General features: G+C 40.6%; 1 protein-coding gene across 4 annotated transcripts in view; it reads left to right on the forward strand.

Annotated features, from left to right (window-relative positions):
* Nucleotides 1-8,278, forward strand: part of CAPN13 (calpain 13) — an 82,907-nt gene extending 74,629 nt beyond the window's left edge. For all 4 annotated transcript variants that reach the window (XM_045054725.1, XM_045054724.1, XM_045054722.1 and 1 more), the window contains one exon: nt 6,552-8,278. The gene's annotated coding sequence lies outside the window, so the exon portion shown is untranslated. The remainder of the gene's footprint in view (nt 1-6,551) is intronic.
* Nucleotides 8,279-8,585: the final 307 nt, after the last annotated feature.

Consider the following 8,585-nt stretch of genomic DNA (forward strand, 5'->3'; position numbering starts at 1 on the left):
CTCACTTTTAATTGGATTATTGTTTTTTTGTCTGTTGGGTTGTATGAGTTTTTTGTATATTTTGGATATTAACCCCTTATTGGATATATGATTTGCAAATATTGTCTCCCATTTGGCAGGTTGCCTTTTCATTTTGTGGATGGTTTTCTTTGCCTGTGCAGAAGCTTTCTGGTATACTGTAGTGCTACCTGATTATTTTTGCTTTTGTTTATTTTGCTTTTGGTGTCAAATCCAAAAAGCCATTGCCAAGATTCATGTCAAGGAGTTCACCCCTGATGTTTTCTTCCAGGAGTTTTGTGGTTTTGGGTCTTATATTCAAGTCTTTAATCCATTTTTAGTTGACTTTTGTATGTGGTGTATAATAGTGGTCCAGTTTCATTCTGGAATTCGTTGTTTGAAATTCCAAAGAGAAATGGCAATCACTCATCACAGGAAAGGCTAATGTGTGAAGCAATAGAAATGATCAGACTTGGGGAGTCGAGAGTTGGGTTCAGCCTGCGATCTACCACTGCCTCGCTATGCAGCTATTCAGATATCTGTAGGCATCAGCATCTATATTTCTAGCATGAGTGTGCTAAAAAGTTAATGCCCATGTCACCTTTCTTCTGCATGTTTATTTTCAAGGAACAGGCCCTAGAGTCACATAGTCCACACTCCACCCTACTGTAGCCCCAACAGTCTGCTAGAATCTTCCAGGACTGGGGTGCTCAACATTTTGTGCTCCCCATCGTTGGACAGCTCCAGGTTTTAGGTATTCTTTATTGAGGGGCAACAGTCTACTTCTCTGGAACTTTCCACCCATGCTTCAAGTTCTATTCTGGACCACCATAGAAAAAAGACTGAACACGCAAGAATTTCTTATACTTGAAGATAGCTCTGCTGCCTCACTGAGGTCTCTCCTTACTCATCCCTGTTGATTCTTATCTGATACCTATTGGTGACCATTTTCTAAATGCCAGTGTCCCTTTGAAATACACAATTCTGCTATAGAGGTCTTGTGATCAGCACCTTTGGGGTCCCTATTATTTTTGTAAACAGCTTTTGTTTAATCTCCCAATTGTGCACCTTAAAGTCAAGAGGCAGATCCTGTCTCCATAAAAAAATAATATTTAATATTTTAGCATAAATATTTCCTGATGAACTCTTGGTGCTGCTTAATGAGTACAAGTTAACAAACATTGCAGAGATCAAAGTTAATTAGATTCACCTGCATTTTCTTGACTTCCCCTTTCATTCCTTTTTAAAAATAGGACATTTGAATATTTCCCATTTCCAATCTGCCTGATTCCTATTCCAATCTGCATGATTTCTAACGTCAGGAATGATTCTTCAATTGTCTTTAAGCTAATTCAGCATGCAGGACCTAACGCTTGAACTTTTGAAATAACTGGACAGTTCTCATTATCCTTTCTCCTGTACAGGATCCCAATTCCCTCTTAACTTTTTTCTACACTTCCTGTTCTGAACATTATGTAAGAAGGAAGTATAAGATACATGGTTATGTGTGTTTCAGTATCTTTCATTAACACTTATCATCATCCCTGAGAGTGTTCCCATTTTCCTCATTAATCACTGCCCTCTGATGTCATATTCTTAAAGTATATCTACTCACTCTTGGCTCCTGGGTTGCTGTGCAGGATTGGAGGTAGGAGGATGAAGAAGTTCTGCCTCCAAATCCACAAACTCACTTTCATCTGTCACCATCTCCCACTTTCCTCCTGTTATGCTAGAGGGCATATGCCTCTGAGGATGTTCTGGATCTCATTAACTTCCCCCTTCACAAGGGCCTGATTGAATGAATTCTCTCCTCCATATTCTGAATACTAACTCTTCTGGAGTCTTCCAATTCCCACTGAAACATGCTTATCTTTTAAACTCTCCATCTCATATTCCCTTCCAGCTACAACTCCATTTCTCTCCTCCCTTTACAACCAAACTTCATACAAGATGTCTCCACATCCTCACCTCCCACTTTCCCCTCAAACTATTCCATTTGGATTTTTCAGACATCATCTCTCGCCCTGACTTTTGCCTCGGCTCCCTCTGATTTTCCTATACCCACCTACTCCCCTCAAGTCAATTTCCTGCAGTCTAGGCCCACTTTTTAAAATGCACATCCATGGGCATTTGGGTGGCTCAGTCAGTTAAGTCTGACTCTTGATTTTGGCTCAGGTCATGATCCCAGGGTTGTGGGATTGAGTCCCACACTGGGCTTCATGCTGCACATGGACCCTGCTTAGGGTTTTCTCTCTCTCTCTCTGGTTCTCCTGCTGGTTCTCCTTCTCTCTTTAAAACTAAGAATATAATAATACTAAATAAAAATAAAACGTGCATCCGATCATTGCACTCTCCAGGTTGAAACACTTCAATGTCTTCTGATTGCTATTGCTATTTAGGAAAAGTCTACAGTCATGAACATGGCCTGCATCATCTGACCCCTGCCCACCTATCTAACCATACCTTTTGTCGCTCCTCCTTCCTTCATTCTCCTCCCATCAGACCAGCATTACCTTTGTCTCCTCTGATATTTCATTTTTTTTTTGTCAACCTCACACCCTTTGCCCCTACTGTCTACTCGGCCCTGGGGTTACATAACTCCTGATCCTTTTGTGTCTTAACCCCATTGGATTCTCATATTACTCACTATCACACTTCCTTAATCATAACAAACCCTTTATTGTTGTTGTTGCCCACTCCTTACTTTTTTTAGGGCCTTACTGAAATATAACTTACATACCATATAGTTTATCTATTTAAGATACAGAGTCCAGTGATTTTCAGTATAGTCACAGAGCCATGCAACCATCGCCACAATATAATTTTAGAACATATTTTTGTCACCCCAAAAGGAAACCTCATGCCATTAGCAGTCACTTGCTATTTTTGCCCCACTCCTCCAGTCCTGGGAAACCACTAATCTGCTTTCTGAATCTATAGGTTTGCCTATTCTGGACAGTTCACATAATTGGAGTCATGCAACCGTGGTCATGTAATGATTTCTTTCATTCATGTGACAGTATGTATCAAGCCTTCATTCCTTTTTGGTGCCAAATAAGATTTCATTTTGTAAATACACCATATTTTATTCATCTATTCATTCGTTGATGGACATTTAGGTTGTTTCTACTTCCTGGCTGTTGTGGATAATTCTGCCACGAATGTTTGTATGCAGGTCTTTGCACGGATGTATGTTTTCTTTTCATTTGTGTGCGTACCTAGGAGTGGAATTGCTGGGTCACATGGTCACTCTATATGTTGCATTTTCAGGGACTGTTTTCCAAAGCCACTGCACCATTTACATTCCCACCAGCAGGGAATGAGAGATCCGACTTCTCCACCTCCTTGTCAACACTGTTACTATTGTCTGTGATATTTATTAGAGCCATCCTATAGAGTGTGAAGTTATAACCTCATTGTGGTTTTGGTTTGCAGTTCCTTGACTGCTCGTGATGAGAATCTTTTCAGTGCTCACTGTCCATTTGTATACCCTCTTTGGAGAAATGTCTGTTTAGATCCTTTGTTCGTTTTTAAATTGGTTTATTTAACTTTTTGTTGCCCCCTTGTAAGAATTCATAATCTTAGCTACAAGTGCCTTATCACATATGTGATTTGCAAACATTTATTTCCATTCTACAGGTTGTCTATTAAGTTTCTTGGCTATATCATTTATAGAACACAAGTTTTTAATTTCAGTGAAGCCCAGCTTACCTACCTTTTGTGTGTGTCACTTAAACTTTTGGTGTTGTATACAAGAAATCATTGCCTCATCTAAGATCATGAATATTTACTCCTATATTTTTCTCCTACAAGTTGTATAGTTTAGCTTTTACATTTAGGTCTTCGATCCATTCTGAGATAATTTTGGTGATGTAGGAGTCCAAGCTCATTCTTTTGCAAGTGTATATCCAATTGCTCCAGGACCACTTGTTGAAGAGACTATTCTTTGCCCCATTTTATTATCTTGGCACTCTTTTCAAAAGTCAATTTATCATAATGTAAGGATCTATTTCTGAACTTTCAATTCTGTCCCAGTGATCTATATATCCTTATGCCAGTTCCACACTGTGTTGATTACTATAGTTTTATAGTAACTTTTGAAATCAGAAAGCTTACATCTTCTAACTTTGTTTTCTTTTTCAACATCGTTTCAGTAATTCTGGGGTCCTTGTGTTTACATATGAATTGTAGCATCAGCCTGACAAATTCGTCAGAAAAAATAAAGGCAGCTGGGATTTTGATAGCAATTGAATAAATCTGTAGATCAGTTTGGGGAGTATTGCCAACTTCACAATATAAAGCTTTTTGATCCATGAACAGGAACATGATCTATGAACATTTTTTAAGATCTTTAATTTCTTTCAGCAATGTTTTATTGTTTTCACTGTAAAAGTCCTGTACTTCTTTTGTTAAATTTATTCCTAAGTATTGTATTTTTTTTATGTTTATTCATTTTTGAGAGAGAGACAGAGTGCAAGTGGAGGAGGGGCAGAGAGAGAGAGGGAGACACAGAATCCAAAGCGGGCTCCAGGTTCTGAGCTGTCAGCACAGAGCCTGATGTAGGGCTCGAGCTCATGAATGGCAAGGTCATGACCTGAGCTGACATTGGACACTTAACTGACTGAGCCACCCAGGTGCCCCCTAAGTATTGTATTTTTTTTAACATTTATTTATTTTTGAGACAGAGAGAGACAGAGCATGAACAGGGGAGGGTCAGAGAGAGAGGGAGACACAGAATCCGAAACAGGCTCCAGGCTCTGAGCAGTCAGCACAGAGCCCGATGCGGGGCTTGAACTCACGAACTGCGAGATCATGACCTGAGCCGAAGTCAGATGCTTAACCGACTGAGCCACCCAGGTGCCCCTAAGTATTGTATTTTTGATGCTATTACAAATTATTTCATTTTCAGATTTTTCATTGCTAGTGTATAGAAATAAAATTGATTTTTGTATATTGATCTTATATTCTGCCACCATGCTTAACTCATTTATTCTAATTGCTTTTAAGGGATTCCTTAGGATTTTATATATACAAAATCATGTCATCTGCAATCCTGCAAGTTGTTTTATTTCTTCCATCCCAATCTGGATGCCATTTTTATTTTTCTTATCTAATTGTCTTGGCTAGAATTTCTAGTACAACCCTGACTAAAGATGGAGAAAGCAGACACTCTTGTCTGCTTGGTGTTCCTGATTTTGTGATAAAATACCTAGTCTTTTGTTGATAAGAATAATGTTAAATATTTGTCAAGCTGAGGAAGTTCCCCTCTATTTGTAGTTTGCTTATTCGACACACTTTTAAGTATCTGCTTGATATCTGTATTCCCTGCTGGACTATCAGCTTAGATATGTCTTTTTTCTGCTATCTCCTTAGCACATAGCAAAAGTCTGGCACACAGAAACTACTCAATAACAACTTCCCAAATGACTGAAAGAAATGCCCTTTCAGGTTCATGTCTTCCTTTATTTGTTCTTGTCCCAACTTTTGTAAATGTTGTCTTCAACCCAGTTCTTCCTACTCCCAGCTATCTGTCTAGTTTCTTGCTCATCAGGACTACCAGAAAGTAGATAATTAACATTATCTTGTTATAATCTCCAGTACATCATGACCTATATATATATATTTTTATAAAAGGCTATTGTCTGACCTGTTGAGCCTCTCACCCATTTGAAATATGCTTTCCTGAGTCCAGGGCACACTTCGACTCTGCCCAACATTCCCTTCATTTGTTACCATGAGGTCAAAGTTACTTTCCTCCAGGATTTCCATCACTCCCAGGTTAGCAAAGAGACTCTAACTGTTGGCCAACATCCAACACAAGGAAAATTCCCTCTCCTTGTTCATTTGGCCCTCTGGGCAATGAAGCTATCACTGGAACAAGTGAAGGCCTTGTCAGAGGAGCTAAGTGAGCTTCTCCCCAGGGATAAGGGTTACTAAAGCCCCCTCATCAGTCTCTTTGGACCCACCAGGCAAGCTGGCATGTACTCTCATTGGGACATTTCTGTTAACCTCCCCCTCTCTCTCTCTCTCTCATCTTCAACCCATCTGCTGTGCTCTGACTTAGTAAATTAGGATATAGAAATGTGCAATCAGACAACTCCTCTTCCTCCCCTCACGTCATATCTATTTCTTTTTCTTTTGAACAAAGCATGTACCCCCATTATCATCTTGCAGACAATGTTTGTGTTAACATTGTTTTAAAATATCAAATTCATACTTAAAAAAATACGAAAACTCAATGCATTGGTATATGGTGCTTGGAGAATTAAGGCTACATTGATAGTAATTGATTTCAAGTCTAGAGTTTTAATGTAGTCACACTCTGCTGACAGTTTGTCTAGCTAATGTCATCCACATTCATGTTTATTTACCCTCAATATGGTAGCAAAGTGCTTTAATCTAAGGAGATTATTATTTGTAACAATTTACCACTACATGGAAGTAAACTGTCCTGTGCAAGGGGCCAGTTTCTCTCACTCTGCATGAAAGTGAAATGTGAGTGGCAATGGCTCCGATCCTGCTGATTTACCAATAACATTTTTCTCCTATTCTAGTAAATCCATCTCCTGTATCCTGCAGACCAAAGACATTCTTTCTGAGATGTGGAAGTCTGGATTTGCCTGTAGCAAGGTGAAACTCCTTACCTGCTTTGGCCAACATACACCTGGAGATGACTATAGAACCTGGGGTATCCAGCCTTCCAGATCTGGCCTTTTTTTAAGTTTGTTTATTTATTTTGAAAGAGAGACCATGAGTGGGCAGAGAGAGAGAGAGAATCCCAAGCAGGCTCTACGCTGTCAGCACAAAGCCCAATGTAGGGCTTGAGCTCACGAACTGTGAGATCATGATCTGAGTCAAAATCAAGAATTGGATGCTTAACCAACCAAGCCACCCAGATGCCTCCACACCTGGCTCTTAAAGAGAACTGTATCCAGCTGGAAAAAATGACTTGGGTACTCCAATGACATAAGGCAAGAAGGAGGAAGAGTTGGCATCCAGGAAACAGATGAATCAGAACACGACCCTTCACTGACTGGGGAAGTCCCACAGAGAGGGAGAGGGAGAGGGAGTGACTAGCAAGGAGCCAAAAGAGTGGCCTTTGGGAAATATGGAATCAGCAGTTTATCTGATTACTTAGTCATGGGTAAAATTGTGCTCAGAAGGATTTTTAAATTTTGCTGGAAAGTTTTGGAAGAATTGTTAGGATAATGACATAGATTAAGCAAATTTTTTTAATGAGGTAATTATTAACTCCTGGAAGAACAAAGAATTATAGGAAAAAAATGGAAAAGTGATTCTAGAGTTTTTTTCAGTCAGCAGTGAACAGTACATCCATAATTAAAATAAAACTTGAATATTGATTTAACAAAAAGTGACATAAATATATTGGGAATCAAATAGAGAAAAGCAGGTATGGAATAGGTTAGAAGCATGCCAGCCCAATCTTCCAGCGTAAGCAGTCAGTGGCATTTAACATTGACAATTCCAGGGATAACTGTGCAGGCATGTCACTTAGAAATATGGAGGTAGGCATCAGAAGAAAGAGTCTGCAGAGAGGAATTTAGGACACAAATGGGACAGGGGACTGCTGTTTTTCCTTCACGCCTTGTTATACTATTTGGATTTTTAAACTGTACATTAGGCTAGACTTGTATGAAAAAATAAATAAGCAACCTAGTAACTAGACTGAGAGACAAGAATTTAAGACTCAAGAGAAAAGGAAGGAGATAGAAAAGAAGAATCAAGGCTTCTTCTTTACCACATGGCCGGGAAAGTTAGATGATTATAGCTGTAGGAAAAAAAAAAAATGTCCACGCAAGAACTCTTTCATCCAAGAGATGGACACTTGAGAAAAGTCACTTTTGTACCAGAATCCACAGCCATCAGACCAGCATCCTGCTGGAACAGAGGACAGAGCTGTTTTTATTCTAGCTGCTTCTGGTCTCAGCCCTTCCAACCCGTCCAGGGAGTCAGAAGAGTATCTCCCCACCTTTCCCTCCACTCTGCCACAGGCACTCAGGTGCCCAGTGGGCTGCAGTTTGGACTAAGGGCAGAGTAAGTGGGTAGGGGGCCTCCGAGGAATTTCGGAGAATGAGGTGGAGACATTCCCATCCACTGGGGAGCCATGGGTGTAATGGAACTGGTCCAGCCTCACCAGCAGGTGGTACAGGTTCTCTGCTGTTGTCGGGTGGTCCCAAACAGTATCTGTGGGAACAGGCCCAGGCATCTGTGGTCACTGAAAGGAAGATAAAGCTTCTTTACTCTCCCCTAGCCTTCTGCATTTGAGCGTCCGTGTCTTTCTCTAGGACAAGCTCCCATTAGTCACTCAAGAACCTGGCTCTCATTGGAAGAGGTGGCGCTGCCTCTATGGTGGTGACACATTGAAACCTGCCCTTCCCTGAAACATAGTCAAAGCTGCCTCTGAGGAGCCTGGGCCAGGGCCTCGGCTGGGTCAGGTTCTAGTAAGCCCAAGGTCACAGAGCAGGTCCTCTGGATACTTCGGGACTCCAGCCTGGGACGCTCTGGAAGATGAAGCAGGAGACATTCCACTGTGGGAAAGAAGGGAGGAAGAGGCATCTCAGCCCCCT

The sequence above is a fragment of the Felis catus genome, chromosome A3 (genome assembly GCF_018350175.1).
Source record: "Felis catus isolate Fca126 chromosome A3, F.catus_Fca126_mat1.0, whole genome shotgun sequence".
Taxonomy (NCBI): Eukaryota; Metazoa; Chordata; class Mammalia; order Carnivora; family Felidae; genus Felis; species Felis catus.